A 21,795-nucleotide genomic window follows, 5' to 3' on the forward strand; every position below is an offset into this window, starting at 1 on the left:
GACTAGAGAATGGCGATGACTTTTACCAAGTATACTGCTTGTAAACATTTTGTTAACAAGGCATGTCCTGCACAGTCCTAGATCCCTTAAACCTTGATTTCATACAACACATGTTTTTGTGAGCTCCAGGTTGTGTCAAAGTGGTTGGGTCAAAGTGGCTGGGGCAAAGCTACAAATTAACAACATCTCAGCAAAGCAATTATTTAAAGTACAGGTCTTTTTCAAAATGGAGTCTCTTATGTCTTCCCTTTCTATGTAGACACAGTAACAGTCTGTTCTCTCTTTCTTTTCCCCACAAAAGTGGACAGCTGGAGCACTACAGCCCCCCCTTTCTAGGACACCCCTGAAGGACAGCCGTGAAGAGGAATCTTCCCAGTAAGCAGAACTTTGAGCAGTGCACCTAGTTGTGCACTTTGCATGGAAGGAGAAATGGCCAGATATGTGATTATAGACTGATTCATTGGCTGTGGCCAGTGGTTTGGCTGGATGGTCAGGGACTTGGAAGAAGCATGACTGGAAAATTGGTGACAAAGTTGGGGAAGAGGTATGTGGATGAACCTCTCTGCGTGGTCAAAAACTGTGAAGACTTTTGTATTCCATGTAGGTGCCCACCAACAGGTGACCTCAGCAGAGGAGGACTTTAATAATCAAGTGGATAGGATGACCCGATCTATGGACACTACTCAGCCTCCTTCCCCAGACACCCTTGTGATCGCCCAGTGGGCCCATGAACAAAGTGGCCAACATGGCAGGGATGGAGGTTACACATGGGTTCAGCAACATGGACTTCCACTCACCAAGGCTGACCTGGCTACAGCCACTGCTGAGTGCCAAATTTGCCAGCAGCAGACACCAACACTGAGTCCTCAATATGGCACCATTCCTCAGGGTAATCAGCCAGCTCCCTGGTGGCAGGTTGATTATATTGGACCTCTCCCATCATGGAAAAGTCAAAGCTTTGTCCTCACTGGAATAGACACTTACTTGGGATATGGGTTTGCCTATCCTGCATGCAATGCTTCTGCCAAGACTACCATCCATGGACTCATGAAATGCCTTACCCACCGCCATGGTATTCCCAACAGCATTGCCTCTGACCAACGCATTCACTTTATGGCAAAAGCAGTGTGGCAGTGGTCTCGTGCTCATGGAATTTGCTGGTCTTACCGTATTCCCCATCATCCTGAAGCAGCTGGATTGATAGAATGGTGGAATGGCCTTTTGAAGTCACAATTACAATGCCAACTAGGTGACAATACTTTGCAGGGCTGGGGCAAAGTTCTCTAGAAAGCCGTGTATGCTCTAAATCAGCATCCAATATATGATAGTGTTTCTCCCATAGCCAGGATTCACGGGTCCAGGAATCAAGGGATGGAAGTGGAAGTGGCACAACTCACCATCACCCATAGTGTTCCACAAGCAAAATTTTTCTTCCTGTTCCCATGACATTACATTCTGCTGGCCTGGAGGTCTTAGTTCCAGGGGGAGGATCACTGCCACCAGGAGACACAAGAATGATTCCATTAAACCGGAAGCTGAGATTGCCACCTAGACACTTTGGGCTCATCCTACCTTTAAGTCAACAGGCTAAGAAGGGAGCTACAGTGTTGGCTGGGGTGACTGATCCAGACTATCAAGATGAAATCAATATACTACTCTATAATGGAGGTAAGGAAGAGTATGCATGGAATACAGGAGATCCATTAGGGCACCTCTTAGTATTACCCTGCCCTATGATTATAGTCAATGGGAAACTACAACCGCCCAATCCAGGCAAGACTACAAATGGTCCAGATCCCTCAAGAATGAAAGTTTGGGTCATTCCATCAGGGAAAAAAAACTATGAACTGCTGAGGTGCTTGCTGAAGGCAAAGAGAATACAGAATGAGTAGTAGAAGAGGGTAGTCATCAATACCAGCTATCACCACGTGACCAGCTGCAGAAACGAGGACTGTAATTGTCATGTGTATTTCCTCCTTCTTTTGTTAAAAACATGTTTGTGCATGTATACACTTGTACTAAGAAAATATCATCATTTTATTTCCTTTTTCTTTATCATGTGACATAAGATTTATTGACTTCATATCAGAATTTAAGTATGTTAACTTTGTGTAATAGTATTTGGGTTGGGGATTGGCGCATTTCTGGTTGTACAAAGGATAGTTGTATTATGTTAGGCATAATTATGACCTTATTATTGTCTTTATTTGAAGACTATGTATGATCTCAGAAGACGTGTATGGGTTTGAGTTTACAAGGGGTGTACTTGTGATGGTTAATACTGAGTGTCAACTTGATTGGATTGAAGGATGCAAAGTATTGATCCTGGGTGTGTCTGTGAGGGTGTTGCCAAAGGAGATTAACATTTGAGCCAGTGGGTTAGGGAAGGCAGACCCACCCTTAATGTGGTCAGCACAATCTAATCAGCTGCCAGTGAATATAAAGCAGGCAGAAAAATGTGAAAACGTGAGACGGGCCTAGCCTCTCAGCCTAGATCTTTCTCCTGTGCTTGATGCTTCCTGCCCTCAAATATCTGACTCCAAGTTCTTCAGTTTTGAGACTCAGACTGACTCTCCTTTCTCTTCAAGGTTGCAGACAGCCTATTTTGGGAATTTGTGATCGTGTAAGTTAATACTTAATAAACTCTCTCTCTCTATGTATATATAATTTATTATATAATTATATAATAAACTCCATATATATTAGCCAGGGTCCCCTAGAGGGAGAGAACTAATATGAGCTATATATGTATATATATATGGAGTTTATTATATAATTATATATTATAAAATATATTATCTATTTATAATATATTTTATAAATAATATATAATGTATTTTATAAATAATATATAATATATTTTATATATAATATATAACATATAATAAATATATATCATATAAGTTATGTAATAAGATATATATAATATATAATTAATTCTCTCTCTCTGTCTCGCTGTCTTCTATTAGTTCTGTCCCTCTAGGGAACTCTGACTAATACAATAGCCAAATAGTATTCCATGGTGTATATATGCCACATTTTCTTTATCTTTTTCGTGGCTGATGGACATTTAGGTTGATTTGATATTTCTGTGATTGTGAATAGTACAGCATTAAACATGGGAGCGCAGGTATCTGTCTGATATCCGGATTTCCTTTGCGTTGGATAAATACTCAGCTGTGAGTTTCCTGGATTCTACAGAGGTTGTACCTTTGTTTGCTTTTCTTTCTTTCTTTCTTTCTTTCTTTCTTTCTTTCTTTCTTTCTCTTTCTCTTTCTTTCTTCCTTTCTTCTTTCTCTTTCTTTCTTTCTTTCTTTTTCTTTCTTTCTTTTCTCTCTCTCTTTCTTTCTTTTTTTTGACGGAGTCTTGCTCCAGCCCAGACTGGAGTGCAATGGCATGATCCTGGCTCACTGCAACTTCTGCCTCCCAGGTTCAAGCGATCCTCCTGCCCCAGCCACCCAAGTAGCTGAGCTTACAGGCATGCACCACCACACCTGGCTAATTTTTTTGCATTTCTAGTACAGACGCAGTTTCACCATGTTGGCCAGGCTGGTCTCAAATTCCTGACCTCAGGTGATCCACCTATCTCAGCCTCCCAAAGTGTTGGGATTACAGGGGTGAGCCACCATGCCCAGCCTGCTTTTCTTGAGAAATTTCTATGCTGTTTTTTTAATGGTGAGTGTACTTATTTACTTTTCTGCCAACGGTGTCTAAGACCTACATTTTTTCTGCCTCATCATCTGGATTTGTTAGGTTTTGGGGTGTTTTCTTTTGTCTGTTAAATAATGTCTCTTCTAACTGGGGTAAGATGATATCTCATTGTGGTTTTGATTTGTATTTTTCTGAACACTTGTGATGTTGAGCATTTTCTTCATACAACTGTTGGTTGACCATTCCCATGTCTTTTTTTGGGGAAATGTCCTTTGCTTACTTTCTAATGGGATTATATTGGGGACATGTGTGTGTGTGTGTGTGTGTGTGTGTGTGTGTGTGTGTGTGTGTTTGCTTACTGCCAACATGTTCGAGTTGCTTGCCTATTCTGGATGTATAAAATGAATCTTTAGAGATCCAGCTAGTTAGAACACCCTGGCAGCAAGGGTGGAAATGTGGAGTTAAAGGAATCAGTGGGTGAAACACAGCAGCTAAGCTGACCAAAGAGCTTTTGGCGGTTGTGTGTCAGGATAGAGTTCTAGCTGATGGTCTCAATCTCATCTCAAAATAACAAGAAACATACTGAGAATGCCCCTATATTCTGTGCCCAGATTTGATCTCTAAATTTTCCCATTTTCTCTTTCCCACAGATCAGCTCTGCTCTTCATCCGTTTGTTCATTTCTGTATAGATCTTATTGTGAGTCTTATGGCTTCCCCCAAAGGAAACTGCAGAGCTCTGTCTACTTCACCCTACAGCTTCTGTGCATATCAGGAAAGATATTTTCATATATGTTCTCTACACTGACATTTGGCTGTACATTTGTTCTTATACCACTGCAATCGTGCCTCTCTAATTTTGATTTCACAGAGTATGCACCATTCCCATTCTTTTCTCGCCAGCCTATGCCTATTCCTGGCATGATCCTTCTGTTTATAAACAGTGTTCATCGCTTGTCTGATCTGCATTCTCAGCCCTTTTGAGCTCTACTTAAAGTGGTAGTAGGCAATTACTTTGCCATTCAAGTAGCTGAGCCACTGTTCATGGATTACTGCAGTTACACCCCTTTTAGGTCATGCAACTACCATGTCTCACTTTTTTTTTTCAAATAATTATTTACGAGGACCTCTTAAGAAAGGTTAAGGGGAAAAAAAAGTCTTCCAACTCTGTGGATCCAGGGCCTCTTCGATGTCTCTCAAAGTTTCTAGCAAATCTCGCCACTGGAACTTTTAACAGAAATGTTTGAATCAAACCAATAAGTATACTGGAGACATAGAAGTCTTCCATCTGGGGCTGCTTGGCCATCCAGCCAGAGAATAACATCCTATTATTTTCCGTTTTATAAAGTTCATTTTGACCTGGTCTTTTACATAGAGTCAACTAAATTGTTGCTATTTGAAAGACTTAACTGTATTGACTTACAATATTGGGTGTGACACTGTTTTCCCAGCCTAAGTGAGATGTATGGGTGGCCTGGGTTTCTGTAATAGAAACCTCTGAACATGTCATGGAAGCTACTGGTAGAAATATTAGAGGGTTTCATAAAAATTATCCAGACTGTAGAAAACTTCAAAAAGTTAACAGCTTTGCAAATGCCAAAGATTTGTGGGAATTACATTCATTACTACAATTGATTTTCTTGAGTCAAAATAACTGATAGATCTGGTGCATGTTTCAGTGTAAAACTTAAATGTAATCGAACTAATCATAAATTAGTGATTCCCTATGAAAAGCCATGACCCATCAGGGATACTTTTGATTGTTTGGAGCGGAGGGGTGCTTATTTGTTCAACTTGCTCGATCTCTTGTGTCCCAGATGTCTTTGTACCTTCCCATGGGATATTTAGTACTTTCCCATGGAATATTTAAGCTTGAGAATCATATTCTGGGAGTGCTTCAGAGCTCACTTCCACACTTAACTTACCTCTTTGAACAAACACTTAGCATGTAGATTTGAAATTCAGAAAGAAGTGATGTAACTGGGCTTCAAAAAACTACCGATTTAAGGACATCAAGCTGACTTCCTAAGTGTGGATCTCTAGTTCAAATCAGCAATGAGCTATTCTCCCAACACTCACTACACCCTTTCTCCATTCCCCATTTCCTCAAGCCAAAAGTAAATTTGATTTTACTCGTGTCTGTGTCTCGACTTTGGGAGTCAATTGCTTTCTGCTGCTGCTAAGAAACTGGGGAGGAAGCAAGAAAGTATCTGAATGTCACATAGCAGGAATGGTTTCATGTTGTAGGTTTTAGAATTACCCAACTCAGACCTAGACTTGCAGTCACGTAGTAGTGAACCAGAACTCTAGGTAGCGAAATCGTCATGTGTTTACCTAAATATCTATAAATATGATCTGCAAGTACAAGCCATTCATGTCAGTCTCTGTGGCGCAATCGGTTAGCGCGTTCGGCTGTTAACCGAAAGGTTGGTGGTTCGAGCCCACCCAGGGACGACTGAAATTTTAGATTCCAATTCCTTTGTTACTATTTTTCTCCATTCTTCTTTTGAGATCCAGAAGTTCTACTTCTAACCTAAAATCCTGCACAATGGTTGCTTTGTAAAACACGTTTCCTAACATCCTCCACCCTACACGTTTAGAGGTCCTCTAGTACTGAACTAGAGGCTCCTGTACTTTTCCCTCCAGAAATAAATCCTTTGAGAGCTGCTTTCCTGCAGAACCTCGCAGCCAGCAAGACTTTGCAGGTGAGTGCTGGTACTAAGGAAAACAAGTATGGCTCTCTCGCTCAATTAATTCTCACAGCAGATGCTAAAGAGCTGGAGAAACCCAATGACCTCTCTGCAATTTTAAAGGGTGCAGGGCAGCAAAACTCCACCTCCATTCTTAGGGTCCCGACTGCACCTGAGAATTACGTTAATAGACTATAGATCGAATTTCTTTAATACAAGTTTTACGTGGCACGGGAACACTTATGAGGAAATGGAGATGAGAAGAAGCAGTTAAGAGTTAGTAATTTATATACTAAATTGGATGAAGAGCAGTAAGCTGTGAAGAAGCAACTAAACTATGTGGAAAGGCTTAAAAAATAAGAGTTGTTTTTATAAGATCTCTATAGAAAAGTGCCTTTACAAATTTAAATAGTTTAAGTTAAAAACTTAAATAGTTTCTGGCCGGACGCGGTAGCTCACGCCTGTAATCCCAGCACTCTGGGAGGCAGAGGCTGGTGGATCACGAGGTCAGGAGATCGAGACCATCCTGGCTAACACAGTGAAACCCCCGTCTCTACTAAAAATACAAAAAATTAGCCGGGCATGGTGGGGGGCGCCTGTTGTCCCAGCTACTCAGGAGGCTGAGGTAGGAGAATCGTTTGAACCTGGGAGGCGGAGGTTGCAGTGAGCTGAGATCGTGCCACTGCACTCCAGCCTGGGTGACAGAGCAAGACTCCATCTCAAAAAAAAAAAAAACTTAAATAGTTTCTGATGGTATCTGATTCAAATTATGGGCCTGGAGGAAATAATAGGTGATAGAGGTGGGTCTTGAAATAAGTTGGCATTTCCTTGCCATGTAACTGTCTCAGATGTTATCATAAAGAATCCTCAAACAAGAGAATTTCAACTTGTTCATATAGGAAGAAAGGGGGCTCTTTTGCTAGTAAGGGAGGCTCAGGGAGATTTGTAGGTTCAAAGCACTCAGATTCATAATAATCTGCTCAACTGTCTCATTTCCATTCCCACTGTTGATGAATACACCAACTGTCACAGAAGAGGCATGCTCAGACTATGAATTTAACTTGGGTTTTAGTTTTTTAACCTGCAGGATCCAATTTTAGGTTCATATCTTGGCTATTCAAGATATACACACACATATCCTATTTTTTCTGTTTTGTCTGTAACTATGGAACTCTTACTGGATAGAAAGTGGTATACAGATCATGGGAATGTGAATAGTTACAACCACTTTGGAAAGCTATTTGGACATACCTGTCACAGCTGAACATATGTATGCATGTTTCAGTAATTTTTTCTGAGGTATATACCTAAGAGAAAACAGTATAACTATATAGATATAGAGGTAAAGATAGATAAATGGGCAGATAGTCTCCAAAATATATGTACAAAAATTTTCAAGAAACCATTATTTAAAATGTTATTTAGTATAACATAAACTGTACATATTTAAAGTATACAAAATGATGTTTTGATGTATGTATACACCAGTGAATCCAACACTATCATTAAGATAGTGAGCATATAGGCCGGGTGTGGTGGCCTATGCCTGTAATCCCAACACTTTGGGAGGCCAAGGTGGGTGGATCACCTGAGGTCAGGAGTTTGAGACCAGCCTGACCAACATGGTGAAACCCCATATCTACTAATAATACAAACATCAGCCAGGCATGGTGGCATGTGCTTGTAATCCCAGCTACTTGGGAGGCTGAGACAGGAGAATCACTTGAATCTGGCAGGTGGAAGTTGCAGTAAGCCAAGATTGCACCATTGCACTCCAGCCTGGGAAACAAGAGCAAAACTCTGTCTCAAAAAAAAAAAAAAAATATATATATATATATATATATATAGTGAGCATCTCCATCACCCCCAAGCAGTTTCCCTATAGCCTTTTGTAATTCCACAATTCCACCCTCCTACTCCTTACCACCTCACACTCCCTCTTACCCGCCCATCCCCAAGCCAACCACTGATCTGCTTTTTGTCAATATAGATAAGTTGGCATTGCCTAGAGTTTTATGTAAATGAAACCATACAGCATGTCCTCTTTTTTGTTTGGTATGATCTCTCAGTCCATTCAGGTGCTATAACAAAATGCCACAGATTGGGTGGCTTATAAGCAACAAAAATTTATTTCTCATGGTTCTGGAAGTTGGGAGGTCCAAGATCAAGGTGCTTGCACATGTGGTTTCTGGTGAGGGCCTGTTTTCTCACAGAAAGCAGTCCTTTAAGAAGCCTCACATGGTGAGGGTCTCTTTTATAAGGACACTAATCCTATTCATGAAGGCTCCACCTTCATGACCTAATTACCTCCCCAAAGCCCCACCTCATAATATCATAACCTTGGGAGTTAGAATTTTAACATATGAACTTGGGGTGTGTGTGCAAACATTCAGTCCATTGCATATAGTCTGTCTCTTTAATTTTAGACATTCTAATTTATGTGTAGTGGTATCTTCACACCCACTAGGATGGCTATAATTTTTAAAACAACAGAAAATATAAAGCATAGGCAGAAATGTGAAGAAAAATGAAGCCATCTTAAACAAATTCAGTGGCATTAAGTATGTTCACACGGTTGTGCAACCACCATCTCAATCTAGTTCCAAAACATTTTCATCAAAAGAAAGTAAAACCCCATATCATTATGTGATTACTCCACATTCCCCAGCCCCTGGCAGCCATTACTCTGCTTTCTGTTCCTATAGATTTACCTATGCTGGTGGGAATATAAGTGACTTAGTAATCCCACTACTAAATAGATAACCCCAAAAAATAAAAAACAGATGCTCAAACAAATGCTTGTACATAAATGTTCATAGCAGCATTATTCACAACAGCCAAAAGGTGGAAACAACCAAAATGCCCATCAACAGATGAATGGATAAAGGAAATGTGGTATACACATAAAGTGTTATTTAGCCATAAGAAGAAATGAAGTACATACTATGACATGAATGAACCCAAAAATATTATGCCAAGTGAGAGAAGCCAGACAAAATGTGACACATTATGTGATTTCATTTCTATGAAATGTGTAGAATAGGTAAATCCATTTCTGGTTCCAGGAAACAGAGCAAGGCCTCAAAGATGGGTGCAGCTCCAGGTAGGCAGGTCTCCCAGGCTCTGACTGCTCCTCCCTCTGCACTGGTGAGGGGCATATTTAGAGATCAGGAATAGGATCCTTTGGGGAGGGGGGCAAAAGAGACACATTTTTTCTCAATCAATCGTGGGGAAACTATATAAGTGAAGGAGATACAGATTTTAGGAGGAAGAAAGAAAAAGGGAGGGAGGCAGGAAGGGAGATGAGAAACTCCCATGTCAGAGGGAGTCCGTGACAAAAATGATTTGGGAAATATTTTTCTCTTCCCCGGCTTGACTTATGACAATCTTTCTTCCAATGTTTCTGTCCCTAAAGCCTTCTGCCACCCTCTGGCCCAGGCAGCAGTCACTGCATCCAGTACTATACTCATCATTGCAAAATATTCTTAAAGACATTCCTATAGGTTTCTAACATGTGCCTGAGGTGGTTGAGGCGTCTGTCCTAAGATCTTTTCCCAGAAGGTGCTGCCCACAGTGTGTCATCACCCCTCCCTGGTGGTCTAGTGGCTAGGATTCGGCGCTTTCACCGCCGCGGCCCGGGTTCGATTCCCGGTCAGGGAAGTTTGCTTTTTTCCTTTCTGATATCACTGCAGTGGTTTCCACCAAAGCCATGTTCAGTGATCTTCAGTTCAAGGCGGTGAACACTGCACGTGCCTTTCAACCTCTCCCAGATGATCCTGAAGTCAGTCTTGAAAACCGCGGGACAATGTCATTAGGGAGCCCTTGACAAGTAAGAACGTTGACAAGTTAGTGTTGTCAAGTAACTTGTCATCATAGGAGGTTCACTTTCATCTATTCGTCTTACGGGTAAAGTTAACTAACTTATTACCATATAAAAATATGTTTCTATTTTTACAAAAGACCAAACGAATTAAGAAAGGTTTTCCATGTTTCAAACATGCAAATTAGCATAATGAACTAGTTTGTTTTCCGATTTGGAACACCTGTTACCAGAGGAAACAGTAGCGCATCTGGTAAAATAACCTGGGCATCTACTACATCTCTGAAATGTAAACAAACCGCCCTTAGGGTTTAAATGAGAACTCGGCAGGAGGTGGGGGAGGGAGAATTACATTCATTCTTAAAACTGTGCCTATGCCAATTCATCAAACCTTTCTATATTTAGAAGACATTTGAAATAACTCACTTGTTTCATGTAAAAATTACTTATATTGATTTTTAAAAATCAAGCCGGGAGCGCTGGCTCCCAGCACTTTGGGAGGCGGGCGGATCACGAGGTCAAAGATCGAGACCATCCTGGCCAACATGGTAAAACCCAGTCTCTACTAAAAATACAAAAATAAAAATACCAAAATTAGCTGGGCGTGGTGGTGTGGGCCTGTAGCCCCAGCTACTCGGAAGGCTGAGCTGTAGTCCCAGCTACTCCTTGAACCCGGGAGACGGAGGTTGCAATGAGCTGAAAGCCCACCACTGCACTCCAGCCTGGCGAAAGAGCGAGACTCAGCCCCCAAGAAGTAAAAATAAAAATCAGTAATTCTCAATAGAGTGGGGCTGAGGTGAGTCTGAATCTGCCTACCTTTTTACTCCATACAGGCAGTCCCCATTCCCTGGATACTGATGTACAGGATGTCAGTAGTGCCTTGCAGAGAGGCGTGCCTGCAAGCAAACCTTAACTGCTCCGGAGGGCAGTGACAGCCGCAGCCGCGGCGATAATAGAATGCGTGTGATCAAGAAAGCAAAAAAGCAAACTTTCCTAACCGGGAATCGAACGTGGGCGCTGGCAGTTAAAGCACTAGAATCCTAGCCACTAGACCACCAGGGAGAGACAGCTTAGCTACCTGGGCAGCACCTTTTGGAAAAATATCTTAGGACTGACGCTTTAACCACTGCAAGCGTAGGTTATAAACTTTTAGGAGTGTCTGGAAAATGTTCTTAAAATTTCACATAATTAGCCGGCCAGGCGCGGCGGCTCACGCCTGCAGTCCCAGCACTTTGGGAGACCAAGGTGGGCAGATCACCTGAGGTCAGGAGTTCAAGACCAGCCTGGCCAACATGGTGAAACCCCGTTTCTACTAAAAATATAAAAAATTAACCAGGTATGGTGGCGGGCGCCTGTAATCCCAGCTACTCCGGAGGCTGAGGCAGGAGAATCATTTGAACCCGGGAAGTGGAGGTTGCAGTGAGCCGAGATTGTGTCATTGCACTCCAGCCTGGGCAACAAGAGCAAAACTCTGTCTCGGAAAAAAAAAAAAAATCATGCTATTTAAATTCTTAATTTTTCTTTACATACAATGACAAATAAGAGCAAATAAAAAGCCCCATCATAGGAAGGACTATGGAAGAAAGGAAAAAGCTTTATAGTTCACTACCCTTCACAGCACTTTTCTTGCTGCTTTTTTCAGAAGAGGTTGCATTTTCACTTTGCACTAGACCCGACAATTTATGTAGCTGATGCTGGTACCAGAAGGTAAGATCAGTTTCCTGGGGTACATTTTTGGTATAGTGGTTAAGGCTTTTTTCTCAAACTTCCCAGTGGGAGTTTAAGTCTTGGTTTTGTCCTTCATTTTTCTTCCTTCCCACTATTAAGCTCCTGTTGCTATGGCCATCAAGATTTTCTATTGTTCTGGGGCTCAAACAGACAAGGAACCCAAGAACACCCAGGCCACACCTTCCACCCAGGAGTCCAGCTGGGTCCTATGCCCAAATGATTGCTTTTACTCTTTGCCCACTCCATCAAGGGTGACAGCTTCTTCCTAGTCAATTCTTTGCCATGGCCTCACTCCCCGCCTTCCTCAATCCAGAATCTGAGCAGGAAACGAATCTGGTCAAAGCACATGGTTGGATTTTCATGACCCAGTGCTTCGAAAAGGCCAAACCTCACCTCTGCTCCACCTGCCCCCACTCTTGGATCCAGCAGCCTCACACTTCCCACGCCTCTGCCCTGACATCTGCCTCCCTAGAAGGATGAAGAGCAGCAGCGCCTGGAATTCCAACCACCTGCCACAGTCTTGCATGGCACAGGTGAGTTTTGTGGGAGATGGGGTGGGGTGGAGAGTAGACAATGTTTCTGGCATTTTCACGAATGGCCACTCTGATGCTGGCCTCTCACTCTGTCCTGCCAGCAAAGGGTCAGACTAGGTGGTGGCCTGGGAGCAAATGGGGCATTAGCAATCAATGCTTCCTACCTATCTGGGCCCAGTGTAAAAGTGGGCAGTTAGAGGAGATGTTGTTGACTTTAGATTCATCTCCTTCCTCATTAGCATAGATGGTGAGTATTCCCTTCTGTCCTGACAGATCTGGATTTGATCCCCCTGCCATTTAACTAATTTGTTACCACTTCACTTTTGTTTATTCATTTTATTTCCTGGCTTACAATTAACCAATTCGTTACCATATAGATATATGGTTTTTATTTTACAAAAAAATCTAAATGGATTATGTGTGGCATTCTTGACCTCACAAGCTCAGTAAAGGGTATTGGCTGGCTCTGGACTTCCCTAATAAGCCACATTAAACACCTGGTGACAGCTGCCAGTGCAAAGGTCAAGGGCTGCTAATACCGGACTGCCTAGAACTCCATGATTTTAACTACTTTCAGGATTTCAAAGTGGGGGAAAGTTTTATTAATTACTAATACTATGACTGTGCTAATCCACCCATTCTAGATTTAGAATATTCCTGAGAGACTGCATGTTTCCGTGGCAAAATTAAACATACTCAGGAGGCCAAGGCAGGAGGATCGCTTGAGCCCAGGAGTTTGAGAGCAGACTGGGCAGCATAGCATAACATCTCTTAAAAAAAAAAAAAAAAAGAAGAAATAGAGAAAAAATTAAACAAAAGTATACATTAGTGATTCTCAACATGGGTGGGCCTAGTCCCCTTAAGGAGCATTTCAGAATTCCTCAGTGGACATCAGCCTTCACAGCCTCCCTACCCATCAGGTGCTGATGAGATTAGCAACCAGATGTTTGGCCTCCCTATTTGCTTCCCTTGAGAATTGTGGCTAGCGATATTAGGAGCTCACTACCATTCTTAATTTACCCCTTTGAGTAAACGATCAACATTTTTCTTTTAAACATGTATTTCAGGCCGGGTGCAGTGGCTCATGCCTGTAATCCCAGCAGTTTGGGAGGCTGAGGTAGGCAGATCACTTGAGGTCAGGAGTTCCAGACCAGCTTGGCCAACATGGTGAAACCCCATCTCCACTAAAAATACAAAAATTAGCCAGGCATGGTGGTGCATGCCTGTAATCCCAGCTACTTGGGAGGCTGAGGCAGGAAAATCACTTGAACCTGGGAGGCAGAGGTTGCAGTTAGCTGAGATCGTGCCACTGCACCCAAGCCTGGGTGACAGAGCAAGACTCTGCCTCAAAAAATAAATATATATATATATGTATATATATATATATATGTATATGTATGTATGTATGTATTTCAGAAAGAAGAAATGATACTGGACTACAGAAGCATTACTGAGATGCTGTGGTCATCAGGCCAAGGGTCATGGATGGGAATCTGTGGGGAGGCATTCCCCCATGCCCACAGTCCCCTCACTCTTTAGCCAGAGTATTGTTAGGTTTGGTTCTTGACCAAGGTCTCAGGCTCAACTCATGTGTTTGTGCTTCAATATGGGTTGGTTCCTTCCTCCCTTCCTTCCTTCCTTCCTTCCTTCCTTCCTTCCTTCCTTCCTTCTTTCCTACCTCCCTCCCTCCCTTTTCTTTCTTTCTGTATTGAGGCCAGAGTCTCACTCATTGCCCAGGCTGGAGTGCAATGGTGTGATCTCGGCTCACTGCAACCTGCGCCTCCCAGGTTCAAGCGATTCTCCTGCCTGAGCTTCCAGAGTAGCTGGGATTACAGGCACCCACCACCACGCCCGGCTAATTTTGTATTTTAGTAGAGACAGGGTTTCACCATGTTGGTCAGGTTGGTCTCAAACTCCTGACCTCAGCTGATCCACCCGCCTCAGCCTCCCAAAGTGCTGGGATTACAGGTGTGAGTCACAGTGCCCAGCCTATTGATCTGTCTTTGAATTCACTAATCTCATCTCCTGCTGTGTCCAATTTGCAGTTAAACCCATTCAGAGGGTTCTGTTCTAGAAGTTTTTGTCTCTATTCCAATTCTCTGTTGAAATTCTTCTCATCTACTTTCCATCTTTTCCTCTATTTTTTAAAAATAAAATTGTGATTATTTTAAAGTTCTTGCCTGTGAACTTAAACAATTGGCTTATATTTGTTTCTGCTTCTACTGTTTGCTTTTTTCTCTTGACCATTGGTCACATTTTCCTTTCTCTTCACATGTCTCCTAATTTTTATTGTATGCTGAACATTATGTAAAAAATAACTAGAGGCCAGGCTGGTGGCTCACACCTGTAATCCCAGCACTTTGGGAGGCCGAGGTGGGCAGATCATTTAAGGTCAGGAGTTCAAGACCAGCCTGGCCAACATGGTGAAACATGGTGAAACTTCATCTCTACTAAAAGTACAAAAATTAGCTGGGCATGGTGTCTTGTGCATGTAATCCCGGCTATTCAGGAGGCTGAAGCAGGAGAATCACTTGAACCTCAGCAGTGGAGGTTGCAGTGAGCCAATATCATGCCACTGCACTCCAGCCTGGGTGACAGAGTGAGACTGTCTAAAAAAAAAAAAAAATATATATATATATATATATATAGAGAGAGAGAGAGAGAGAGAGAGAGAGAGAGAGAGAGGGAGAGAATATACATATATATACACACAGCCTGGGTGACAGAGCGAGACTCTGTCTCAAAAAAAAAGCTTTATATATATGTATAAAGCTTTTTTATATATAAAAATATATATTTTTATATATAATATAAAATTATATATATAATATATTTATATATATAAAAGCTTTTATATATAAAATATATTTATATATATAAAAGCTTTTATATATATATATATAAAGCTTTTTTTTTTTTGAGACAGAGTCTCGCTCTGTCACCCAGGCTGGAGTGCAGTGGCGCCATCTTGGCTTACTGCAAGCTCCGCCTCCTGGGTTCACGCCATTCTCCTGCCTCAGCCTCCAGAGTAGCTGGGACTACAGGTGCCCACCACCACACCCGGCTAATTTTTTGTATTTTTAGTAGAGACGGGTTTCACCATGTTAGCCAGGATGGTCTCGATCTCCTGACCTCATGATCCGCCCGCCTCTGCCTTCCAAAGTGCTGGGATTACAGGCGTGAGCCACCACGCCCAGCCAAAAAAGCATATTTTTCTCTTTTTCTTTTCTTTTTTTTTTTTGAGAAGGATTCTCACTCTGTCGCCCAGGCTGGAGTGCAGGGGCACAATCTCGGCTCACTGCAACCTTCGCCTCCCGGGTTCAAATGATTCTCCTGCCTCAAACTCCTGAGTAGCTGGGACTACAAGCATGAGCCACCACGCCCGGCTAATTTTTTTGTATTTTTTAGTAGAGATGGGGTTTCACCGCGTTGGCCAGCCTGGTCTCGAACTCCTGACCTCAAGTGATCCACTCGCCTTGGCCTCCCAAAGTGCTGGGATTACAAGGGTGAGCCACCATGCCCGGCCAAAATACATGTTTTTCTTGAGTTGTCTTTGTCTCATGGATTTGTAGGAGTAGTTTTGATATTATGTTGTGAATATCTTCACCCCAGTCAGTCCTCTTCTATTTCTCCCAAAAGGTATTGTATACTTTCACTTTTCTTCCCTCTTATCACTCACGGGCACACAAAATTGATTCAATCATCTCCCTCAGTTTATTGCACTTTATTCATTTATGTATTATTTATTTATTTTGAGATGGAGTCTCACTCTGTCACTCAAGCTGGAGTGCAAGGCCATGATCTTGGTTCACTGCAACCTCTGCTTCCCAGGTTCAAGCGATTCTCCTGCCTCGGCCTCCTGAGTAGTGGGGACTACAGGCATGCGCCGTCATGCCTGGCTAATTTTTGTATTTTTAGTAGAGACAGGATTTTTCCATGTTGGCCAGGCTGGTCTCGAACTCCTGACCTCAAGAGATCCACCCATCTCAGCCTCCCAAAGTGCTGGGATTACAGGCATGAGCCACCCCGCCCAGCCCTATTGCTCATTATAATCATTGATTGGGTAAGATCCCTGTTCTGTTATATTGTCTCATTATTTTCTCCTCATCTCCCATTCTTACACCAATTCCTCTCCCCTACAATGCACCCAGTTTTGTATATTTAGTCTGTTTTTTAAGTATACATATTATTTCTAAAAATATTAAGCCAGGCACGGTGGCTCATGCCTGTAATCCCAGCACTTTGGGAGGCCCAGGCAGGTGGATCACCTGAGGTCAGGAGTTCAAGACCAGCTTGGCCAACATCGTGAAACCCCATCTCTACAAAAATACAAAAAAATTAGCCAGGCATGAAGGCAAGTGCCTGTAATCCCAACTACTCAGGAGGCTGAGGTGGGAGTATCGCTTGAACTCAGGAGGGGGAGGTTGCAGTGAGCCAAGATCGTGCCACTGTACTCCAGCCTGGGTGACAGAGACTCCACCTCAAAAAAAAAAAAAAAATGAATCTGGAGATATAAAAGGTATCAGTGTTTGTGTATGTGAGAGTGTGTTTATTTAACAAAATGCAATATTGTATATTTGCAAAAATGGGTTTCTGCTATGAATTTTATGCTATTTCCTACTCCCTTTTCACTGTTTTTGTGAAAACACTGTATTTTTATTCTCTCTCTTTTGCATCAGTAAACCAAGCCTAAGTAAATCTATGCATTAGTGATGGACATCTGGACTGCCTCCAATTCTCACCATCATACACAGTCCTGTCATGAATATTCTGATACATGTCTCCTTATAGACCTAGGTGCTAGTTTCTCTTAGATATAGAGTTAGAAGGATTGCTGAGTCTTAAAGCATACAGTTACTTAAATACTTCCAGGTTGCTTCCCAACTTGCGGTACCTGTTTAATTCCCATCAGCAGGACATGAGACTTCCCATTTGCCTATGTTTTATTTTATTTTATTCTATTCTATTTTTTTTTTTTTTTTTAGACAGAGTCTCACTCTGTCACCTAGGCTGGAATGCAATGGCATGATCTCAGCTCACTGCAGCCTCTGCCTCCCAGGTTCAAGCGACTCTCCTGCCTCAGCCTCCCGAGTAGCTGGGATTACAGGCATGCACCACCATGCCCAGCTAATTTTTGTATTTCTAGTAGAGATGGGATTTCACCATATTCATCAAGCTGGTCTCAAACTCCTGACCTCAGGCGATCCACCCGCCTCAGACTCCCAAAGTGCTTGGATTATATGCACGAGTCACTGTGCCCGGCCTCTCATTTGCCTATATGTTACCCAAGACATGACTTTCTAATGTTTACCAAAGATATAAATGGATATCTCACCATTTTAATTTATTTCCATTTCTCTGATTACTAGTGAGGTTCATCATTCTTCATATTTTTAGCTACTTAGCTTTCCTCTTCTTAAGTTGGACTATTCACATTCTTTACCCATTTTTTTATGTTAGGTTTCCTGTTGGGTATTTTCTTTTCTTTCTAATTTCAGAAGTTCCTTGTATATTCTAGAATCTAGTTATAAATCCCTTGTTTGTTTTAGATATCATATCTTCTCCTTGTTATTATCTCTTCATCCATGATGTGCCTCATTGAAGTCTTTCATATCGAGTTGCTCAGATTCATCCATTTATTTTCCCTCTATGCTGTATGGTTTTACGATCTATTTTAAAAATTCTTTCCCACCCCAAGGTAACAAAAACGTTATTCTGAATTTTTGTCTATTAGCTTCATGGTATCATCTTTGACTTTTTGATATCTAATCTATTGGAAAGTGGTAACTGTGTGAGTTATAATCCAATTTTATTTTCCCAACATACTGTAAGTCAGTTTTCTCAAGATTATCCACTAAACAACTCATTAATTCAAATATTATATCATATATGAAATTTCCGTTCACACTCAGGTCTGTTTCTGGATTCTGTATTCTGTTCCATTGGGTACTTATTTATTCTTGTGTCAGTGCTACACAGTTTTTAAAATTTACTATGGCTATTGTCTTTTTTTTTTTTAATAGAGATGAGGGTATCGCCATGTTTGTTGCCCAGGCTGGTTTCAAACACCTGAGCTCTGAAGGGGGCTAGCCCCTTCACACCTGTGGGTATCTCTCCTCAGGTGGGACGAGAGACTGAGAAAAGAAATAAGACACAGAGACAAAGTATAGAGAAAGAACAGTGGGCCCAGGGAACTGGCGCTCAGCATACAGAGGACCCGCACTGGCACTGGTCTCTGAGTTCCCTCAGTATTTATTGACCACTATCTCTACCATCTCGGAGAGGGGGATGTGGCAGGACAATACGGTAATAGTGGGGAGAGGGTCAGCAGGAAAACATATGAGCAAAGGTCTCTGTGTCATAAATAAGTTTGAGGAAAGGTGCTGTGCCTTGATGTACATGTACACAAACATCTCGGTGCATTGAAGAGCAGTATTGCTGCCAGCATGTCTCACCTCCAGCCCCAAGGCGGTTTTCTCCTATCTCAGTAAATAGAACGTACAGTCGGGTCTTACACCGAGACATTCCATTCCCAAGGATGAGCAGGAGACAGATGCCTTCCTCTTATCTCAACTGCAGAGATGCCTTCCTCTTTCACTAATCCTCCTCACACAGAACCTTTAAGGGTGTGGGGCTGGGGGACAGTCAGGTCTTTCCCTTCCCATGAGGCCATATCTCAGGCTATCAGATGGGGAGAAACCTTGGACAATATCTGGCTTTCCTGGGCAGAGGTCCCTGCGGCCTTCCGCAGTGTATGTGTCCCTGGGTACTCGCGAGTAGAGAATGGCAATGACTTTTACCAAGCATACTACCTTCAAACACTTTTTTTAACAAAGCACATCCTGCACAGCCCTAAATCCATTAAACCTTGAGTCAATGGCCAGGCGCTGTGGCTCACGCCTGTAATCCCAGCACTTTGGGAGGCAAAGGTGGGCAGATCACGAGGTCAGGAGATGGAGACCATCCTGGCTAACACGGTGAAACCCTGTCTCTACTAAAAATACAAAAAATTAGCCGGGTGTTGTGGCGGGCGCCTGTAGTCCCAGCTACTCGGGAGGCTGAGGCAGGAGAATGTGGTGAACCCCAGAGGCGGAGCTTGCAGTGAGCGGAGATGGCGCCACTGCACTCCAGCCTGGGAGACAGAGCGAGACTCTGTCTCAAAAAAAAAAAAAAAAACCTGGAGTCAACACAGCACATGTCTCTGGGGCACGGGGTTGGGGCTAGGGTTACAGATTAACAGCATCTCAAGGCAGGCAGAAGAATTTTTCTTAGTACAGAACAAAATGCAGTTTTTTTGTTTTTTTTTTTGAGATGGAGTCTCGCTCTGTCGCCCAGGCTGGAGTGCAGCGGCGCAATCTCGGCTCACTGCAACCTCTCCCTCCTGGGTTCAAGTGATTCTCCTGCCTCACCTTCCCGAGTAGCTGGGACTACACGTATGCGCCACCATGCCTGGCTAATTTTGTATTTTTGTAGAGACGGGGTTTCACCATGTTGGTCAGGTTGGTGTAAACTCCTGACCTCAGGTGATCCACCCACCTCAGCCTCCCAAAGTGCTGTGATTACAGGCGTGAGCCACCGCGCCTGGCCAGAGTTTGTAGATTTTTTTTTTTTTTTTTTTGACAGTCTCGCTCTATCGCCCAGGTTGGAGTGCAGTGGCGTGATCTTGGCTCACTGCAAGCTCTGCCTCCCAGGTTCACGCCATTCTCCTGCTTCAGCCTCCTGAGTAGCTGGGACTACAGGCACCCGCCACCACGCTCAGCTAATTTTTTTGTGTTTTTAATAGAGAGGGGGTTTCGCCGTGTTAGCCAGGATGGTCTCCATCTCCTGACCTTGTGATCCACCCGCCTCGGCCTCCAAAAATGCTGGGATTACAGACATGAGCCACCACGCCTGGCTGAGCTTGTAGATTTTCAATGGAAACTGGGTTTGGCTGTGAGCTGTGACAGTTGCAGATCTCTTAAGTATCCTTATGTTGCAGTGATGCTAAAAGTGGCACTCATTCAGGCCAAGTAAAGACCAAGTGTTTTGAAATGACAATTCCACAGTGTCAGAATTTATGCAGATAATTCAAGGAGATGGCTGCAGTTATTGAAACTATGCGAAACGGATTATTTGGTTGATAAATTACTATCATTCTAAAGTCATGGACTTCACTTTCTGCAACAAAATCGCATAAGAATGAAATATTTATTGAATGAAAATTGCACTTTTGTTTTTTTTCTTTTTTTTTGAGATGGAGTTACACTCTTTGTTGCCGAGGCTGGAGTGCAGTGGCATGATCTCGGCTCACTGCAACCTCTGCCTCCTGGGTTCAAGCGACTCTCCTGCCTCAGCCTCCTGAGTAGCTGATATTACAGGTGCCCACAACCACACCCCACTAATTTTTGTATTTTTAGTAGTGATGGGGTTTCACCATGTTGGCCAGGCTGGTCTCGAACTCCTGACCTCAGGTGATCCGCCCACCTCGGCCTCCCAAAGTGCTGGATTACAGATGTGCGCCACCACATCCAGCTGTTTTTCCATTTTTAAAAATAATTTTAAAAATTCAGACAAAAAAAAGATAATAGCGGCCAGGCTCATTAGCTCACAGCTGCAATCCCAGTACTTTGAGAGGGTGGGTGGATTGCTTGAGCTTGTGGGGGAAAGAAAGAGAGATCAGACTGTTACTGTGTCTATGTAGAAAGAAGTAGACATAAGAAACTGCATTTTGTGCCAGGTGCCTTGAACCCAGGAGCTGAGAACGTGCTAAGGAAGGAGACCACTACTACTCCTGCTGCCCTCCTCCCCCCACCTTGCCTAGTTCACAAGACAGGAGGAAAGAGAGAAAGCAAAAAGTTGGAAAAAAAACAAAAGTAAGATAAATAGCCAGACAACCTTGACACCACCACCTGGCCCTAGGAGTTAAAAAAAGTTATAATAATAACATCAACCCCTGACCTAAACTACTTGTGTTATCTATAAATTCCAGACACTGAATGAAAAAAAGCATTGTAAAACTTTTTGTTCTGTTAGCTGATGCATGTAGCCCCCAGTCACGTTTCCCACGCTTGCTCAATTTATCACGACCCTTTCATGTGGACCCCTTAAAGTTGTAAGCCTTTAAAAAAGCCAATAATTTCTTTTTCGGGGAGCTCAGCTCTTAAGGTGCAAGTCGGCCGATGCTCCCGGCCGAATAAACCACTTCCTTCTTTAATCCGGTGTCTGAGGAGTTTTGTCTGCAGCTCGTCCTGCTGCATTTCTTGGTTCCCTGACCAGGAAGTGAGGGGATTAATGGAAGGTCAAGGCAGCCCCTTAGGCAGCTTATGCCTGCCCTGTAGAGCATCCCTGTGGGGGACTCTGGCCAGCTTGAGCCATGCAGATACTGAGAGCGCTCCC

At 42.8% G+C, this 21,795-nt stretch overlaps 2 non-coding genes and 1 pseudogene across 2 annotated transcripts; all 3 read left to right on the forward strand.

The window, feature by feature from the left end:
- The first annotated feature begins 1,662 nt into the window (after positions 1–1,662).
- LOC134758519 (COMM domain-containing protein 6-like) lies at positions 1,663–20,540 on the forward strand (annotated as a pseudogene).
- Positions 6,030–6,103, forward strand: TRNAN-GUU (transfer RNA asparagine (anticodon GUU)). The gene has a single exon. It is a non-coding gene; the product is annotated as a tRNA-Asn (tRNA).
- Positions 9,928–9,999, forward strand: TRNAE-UUC (transfer RNA glutamic acid (anticodon UUC)). Its single transcript has one exon. It is a non-coding gene; the product is annotated as a tRNA-Glu (tRNA).
- Positions 20,541–21,795: the final 1,255 nt, after the last annotated feature.

Source organism: Gorilla gorilla, chromosome 1 (assembly GCF_029281585.2).
Source record: "Gorilla gorilla gorilla isolate KB3781 chromosome 1, NHGRI_mGorGor1-v2.1_pri, whole genome shotgun sequence".
Taxonomy (NCBI): domain Eukaryota; kingdom Metazoa; phylum Chordata; class Mammalia; order Primates; family Hominidae; genus Gorilla; species Gorilla gorilla.